General features: G+C 29.7%; 1 long non-coding RNA gene and 1 pseudogene across 1 annotated transcript; both read left to right on the forward strand.

The window, feature by feature from the left end:
• The first annotated feature begins 241 nt into the window (after nucleotides 1-241).
• LOC111083783 lies at nucleotides 242-1,910 on the forward strand. The gene is made up of 2 exons (XR_002609242.1): nucleotides 242-526; nucleotides 1,735-1,910. It is a non-coding gene; the product is annotated as an uncharacterized LOC111083783 (long non-coding RNA).
• Nucleotides 1,911-1,995: 85 nt separating this feature from the next.
• LOC106476668 overlaps nucleotides 1,996-6,860 on the forward strand; it is a 6,079-nt pseudogene continuing 1,214 nt past the window's right edge.

The following is a 6,860-nucleotide window of genomic DNA, read 5'->3' on the forward strand; positions in this document are numbered from 1 at the left end:
TTAAACCAATGTGTTATCTTATAATATGTAGATTTTATAAACTAAACCACCCTATAACGTAGTGTGTGTTTTTATTTACTTTCCTCAGACGCGTTGATATAAACATATATTTACATATTACTGACGTCTGGGATAAGTAAAAAGTTCCAGTGATATCTAAAATGTCCAACCTTGAACGTCTATAATCTAGTCCTTAGTTCTATAAGTTTATGTTAACTAAACCAAGTTTAATTCACTTCTCGGTAACACGTGTTGAACTTGCACGTAGTAACCTCGTGCTCAGAGAGTTGTAATGTTCAACAAGGTGACGAGTAGCTAGAGAGGACAATCTACTGATACTTGTCTTTAAGTTACTTGCAGCTAAACGAAAATTCTTATAATCTGATATTAATACGTAATATTAACAACATTCTTTGAGTATCTGAGGTGCTGTTGGTCAACATTAAATATAAATACTGAACTACAGTAAAACAACACCAACATTGTAGCGGTTCTTCCTTTACTTTTAGTACTGTGTTTATTAAAGGTAAGTGTAAATAATGATTAAAACATTGAACGTTATAGTTTGAAAAATAATTTGAAGCTAGACCTAAAAAACTTTAAAAGAATTGACTAGAATCTATTATTTAATAGTCTATCAAACTTCTTTATTTTGAATTGGTACTTGAAAGATAAGACTATTTACAAATTATCTAAATTTTCTATTAAACAGTTAAGTGAATCTTTCAGTACTTTATACAACTCTATTGTTAACGTGATATCTCATGTTAGTGTTCTACTCTTCAGACTTTTCTATAATGTTAATCCATGTTATTTAGCTTCTGAATGTTATTATCTTAATGATAATCAGTAAGTTTTAAACTCTTAGACTTTATGAATAATAATTTAATTTATCTAGAATAAATAATCAAAACGAAAGTGTCGTAAGTTTTAAAAACGTTTCAGCTGATGTCATTAATAATGTTTCATCAAGTACGATTGAAGTTTCCTATTTAGTTAATCTTAACATACATTAAGATGTTGTTTCTAATGTTTCTTTCAAATCTACTAATTGTTATTTTGATTTATAGCAGCCAAACAGTCTCTACTAAATGTGTGCTTGAAAGTTCTAATATAAACTTGTTCTTAATCTAAGATAAAATTGAAGAACAGTATTTATTAGAACAGTAGAAGTTACTAACCCTTCCTGGAATAAGTTCAAGTATAAGATTAGTATCTAATCTTCATGAATGATTCAGGAATAAATAGAACTTTTAATGCTAGAAACATGTTAATTATATTTAGGTTCACACAGTCGCTGAGCATTTTAACTATTTCAAATGCATCATTAAACAGAAGTAATTCTAATCTGTCTAAGTATAAAAATTCTTTAGTATATGAGTATTACATGTGTCTAAGTGTCAACTGACGATAATCATACCTAATCTATTTACTTATATTTACCTACATGTTTTAAGGCTACAATTAATGATACAACTTTAATCATCATGCCTGTTTTAGTGTTTTCTTTGGATCTAAAGACAGATACTTTTGATCCTTTAAAACACTCTTATTTTTTGAGTGATCTTTCTCACTAGATGGCGCTACAAGAATTTCTAAACTTGAAACTTATTAATAGCTAGAATCAATATATCAATAGATAAACAAGTATGATTATAATACAAAGTAATCTATAAGTATTGTTTCAATATGATTTCGTTGATTATAACTTTTAACGGATTTATTTTTTTCCAGATGGTGAGACATGAAATTTACCAAATGATGATCAGTATCAAACCTATGATGATTCTTCTTCTGGTTCATCAGAGCTGTCAGATAGACACGAACTTCAACAAATGTCAACTGACATCAGTATCAAGTGTACTGGATTCAATCAATCTACTGGTTACACAAGCTAAACAGAAAATACACAGCGATGGTAAGTCATCGTTTACATTACTTGTCTCTTAAAATATAAAACATGTAAATACTGGAACATGAATAATTTATTTTAGAATGATTGGTCCAGGAGAGGTTGGAAGACATTCCAGTTCTTCTGAATATAAGTCAAAGAAAATGGTATATACATAAGTTCACAAAGAAATAATAAAAAATATGTTTACAAAATAATTCTAGACACCTGAAAACATATGAAGAAATACATCTTAACTGAAGTGTTTTGCTGTAATTAAAACATTGATAGAAATTTTGGGTTAAGATTGTACAAATGTTTTCCTTAATGGACACCGTACTAGTGGAGTGTACCGTATCTGGCCCAAGTCATGGATGTTTACCGGAAGTTTCGATGTTTACTGTGATATGGACACTGATGGAGGAGGCTGGACAGTAAGTGGAAAACGGAAGTATATAAATTTGTTTGTTTGTATTTTGAATTTCGCGCAAAGCTGCACGAGGACTATTTGCGCTATCCGTCTGTAATTTAGCAGTGAAAGAATAGAGGGAAGACAGCTAATCATCACCACACACCGCCAACTCTTGGTCGTTGTAGTTCAGTAAATAAAACTGAAAACATTACCTGATCTTTATTGCTCCATGATAATCGGTTAAAGAATTTCAGAATATTATAACTACCGTTTATTAGTTTATTAGCTCAGTGAAACTTAGGATATAAGTTTTGATTCTATTGGTCATTATTTTAATAATATGTAAAATAGATGAAAAGTAACACAAAGTTCTAATTTCATTTTTAATTTTTTTTCTAATTTTTATATCACACCAGTCAGATCTATATAAACAAGTTCTACTGACTCTGTAGGTGATCCAGAGACGAGGGGATTATGGAAACCCCACAGATTACTTCTAAAAATCATGGCAAGAATACAAAATGGGGTTTGGAGACATCGAGAAAGATTTCTGGTTGGGTATGATGATATAGTAGTATAAACAGTTTCTACTGTTACTTGTATGTAACTATAATAGAAGTAAATGATGTAAGCTATGTATATAATATCACATGTAATAAATATTAAAATGTTAACTTTCACTCTGTCCACTTAAATAAACTGAAATCTTTGATAAATATTGGTAGATTTATTCATAACATTTTAATTTTGCATATAATTATGACCGTTATTGGTGTTAATTAGTTGAGATAACTTCTTTATTGTATTTACAATTTGATAAATAGAATTAATTAAAGTATCTTATTTTCTTAGGAAATTACTGGATTTTTACTTTAACGAACCAAGGAACTTATTCAATCAGATTTGATATGAAAGACGAAGAAAATGAAACACGGTTCGCCCTCTATCGGGAGTTTAGGATAGACAATGAAGACCTCTACTATCGACTACATGTTAAAGGTTACACAGGAGATGCAGGTATGGTTTATAACAATATTGATCAGGGTTGGATATATTTTCTGTATTATCTGACAATGAACATATAACATACTATAGTGTAAATATAGACCTGTAAACGTTGAATAAATTATTGTCTTATAAACTACGTAAAGTCATATCACGGATACTGAATGTCACATTTTTACTGATAGTTAGCTTAGTTAAACTGTCTTTTAACTCATTTGCATCTCTAATTTTATCCTAAACAGAAAATAAAACGTTTTAACAATCTTTCATCTACTTGCATTACTACAAAGTACGAACTAGAGCCAACAATAATGTTAACACTACAATAAATCCTGTTAACAATAACAGTATTATTAATAAACTGTAAGCTGTTTTTGTTGATATCAGAAATCAACTAAGACTAAAAAGGAAAAAATCATTTATTTATTGTTATTTTGTTAGAAAAATTTGTTTTATAAAATTATGCTTCACAATTTACGTCCTAAAGCTAAAACATTAATAAACAATCATGTCAAGTCAATGTAAGGAGCGCCCTCAGTACAGTTGAAATTACTTACATCAGCTCTGTGGAGGGAACATGCTGGTTTTAGGTTTCACTGTTATACAAACTAAAAGGACCAAACCTATAAGAACAAGTATTCACCCAAGTCATCCATGTTTTTGGGTAAAAACTAGAATCGACATGTTCTTCTGACTTGTGAGGACTTTACAAAATTATATTTGTAATTCATTCCACGACGTATTTATTGAACGAACGCTCATTTATGAGTTTTTTGTCATGCGATAAACTTTCAAATATTAACGTTACGGCGAACACAAAATGTAGAACACTAATTAGTATTAGGCCTATTATATTTTTTAAGAATTAGAATAGTGTACAGTAATAATATTCGAACCACATTATATTCGCCGTATCCAGATCCCATCAGGCAAATTGGGTCACATCAAACACTATGTATATAAGCCATTTATTACAACAAGTTGACAAATCATGAATATGATTAATTTCTTCTAATTAGACAATAATATTAGCCTGTTTAATTTTATAACACTTTATTCTATATCTAATCAGTTAGGGATTTTTAAAAATTAGAAGAGTGTACAATATTAGTATTCCAATTATACTGTGTTCACCATACCCATTAGCGACGACATGTTTCACTCAATCCAGAGTTTATCAAACCGGTTGGAACACACTGTTACGACAGCGGAAGTCGCGCGACGCTTGGAGCATGGGCTGGAGTTCTAAGCGATCGTGACTGTTCCTCGCAACTTTAGGCTTTTCTAGGCATGCTATATATAAGCCGGCAAATAAAATGACGTCGGAGAGATAATTGCAGACAGAGAGATTTAGAGACAGATAATCGAGTCAAGCCGTAAATAAAGTGTGTGAATCGCTGTGAATTCTAGCGTGTGTTTAAGTTAAAGTGACTGTGGAAATTAAGTGTATTGCAAAGTTGTATTGAGAAAGAATAAACAAGTTTTATCTAAGAAGGGATTTGTATCGCTGAAGTTTTTCGGAAAGAATTTCTACGGAAATTTAACAAACGAACAGAGTTAACAACACCAAGCACCGCAGTTTGTTTGGAATAATAGTATTCTAGGACCCACATTCTTTTAATTCTTGAAAATCCTTAGAAACTAGATATATAAATTACAGGGTTGAAAAATATAATAAACCTAATACTAATATTATGATAAACAGTAAAACGTACGTAAGATAGCACTTAATATCGATGGATTAGAAATATAAATATATAAAAACATGATTAATTATAAATGAAATTATACATTTTTACACGTACTCGCAATTATAAAGAGCTTTAAAAACAGAAGTAAAAGTGTAATATAAATGTAAATCTAACAGTATGACACGAACAAATATTTAAATATAATCAATTCATAACACAATGTATATAAGTAACTGAAGCGCTGACAACAAACGTAAGATGCAAATCTAGATATAATATATATATATATATATTTATACACAGAAGTAAGAAGAAATACATCAATATAGAAGAAAGCAGAATAATAAAATATACATCTAAGATTTATTAAAGAAGCTTTAGAGTGTTTATGTCGTGTCAGTTTCAATACTGGATCGAACAAACGTGACAATGTCCTTGATTATAACTATAGTAAACTAAAATATATAATGAGGAATTTTCAAATCATGTAGGTTTTGTATGAGATACTTAGCATTCTTAACATATTAGTCTCTATGGTAAACCAGTAGAGTAATTTACTTATCTCTGTTAAGATTGGAGTTGGTATGTTTAGCCAGTAGAGTGATGTATTTACCATTCTTAAGACAGGAATCTCTTTCGGAAGCAAGTATAGTAATTTTCTTACCATTCTAATGATACGAGTTTCTATGGTAAACAAATTGAGTGATTTAATTAGCATTCTTAAGATATGTGTTTGTATGGTTGTCCAATGGAATGACTTATTTATCATTCTTAAGGTATGAGTCTGTACGTAAGCCAGTAGAATCATTTATTTAGAATTCTCAATATAGGAGTCTCTATGGTAAGTCACTGGAGTGATTTACTTATCATTGTCAATTTAGGAGTCTGTATTTTAAGCCAGTTGAGTGATTTCTTATCATTCTTAAGATAGGAGTTTCTGTGGTAAGCTAGTGTTATTTACGTGTTTTGTTGTGTAGGCTAGAAGTAGGTACACTGTGGCTTATGTGTTACAGATGACGGAAAGGAAGAAAAATATAAAAAAAAAAATTACAATTCAATAACTGATCAGTGTTTAAAGTATTTTACAAGGTATCATAAACCTCAAGCTTTACATTAGCGGAAGAGTTATTGATGTTAACCTCAAGTTTACTCTTAGAGAATTATTTTATTAATTAATTATTAACACAAAATGTATTGGAATTCACTAGTCATTAATCAAACTTCTACAGAAGTGAAAGGTATTAAAGGATATTATTATTAGACTGTAACATATTTTTGTAATCTATATTCTGTATGGTGTTATGTTAGCCTGTAAAATAATAGTTTTAATACAATTTAAACTGTTTATGTGTCCTGCTAATTGTCTTATCATCACTTTAATCTGAATTACAATTTGAATTTTCTTGAAGCTAATTTTGAATATATTATTTTTCCTGTTTCAAAACTTTTACATTATTCCGCGGGAATATCAGCAAAGTGTGTTTTAATAATGTATAAACACATTTAATTACGGCTCTTTGAGAAATTAAGTTAATTAGGTAATAATAATTTCAATATAATCTAACTAATTCAATATTTATGACATCAATATAAAGTTCCTCTGAAACAGGAAATTTCAGTCCATGAAAGTCCTCAAACCTACTGTGTCTCCTCTGCTTAAAGTTATATATTATGTTAACACTACAATAAATCATCTTAACAATAACAGTAATACTAATACAACAGGAAGTTTCAGTCCATGAAAGTCCTCAAACCTACTGTGTCTCCTCTGCCTAAAGTTATATATTATGTTAACACTACAATAAATCATCTTAACAATAACAGTAATACTAATACAACAGGAAGTTTCAGTCCATTAAAG

This window comes from Limulus polyphemus, unplaced genomic scaffold (genome assembly GCF_000517525.1).
Source record: "Limulus polyphemus unplaced genomic scaffold, Limulus_polyphemus-2.1.2 Scaffold11178, whole genome shotgun sequence".
NCBI classification, from domain to species: Eukaryota; Metazoa; Arthropoda; class Merostomata; order Xiphosura; family Limulidae; genus Limulus; species Limulus polyphemus.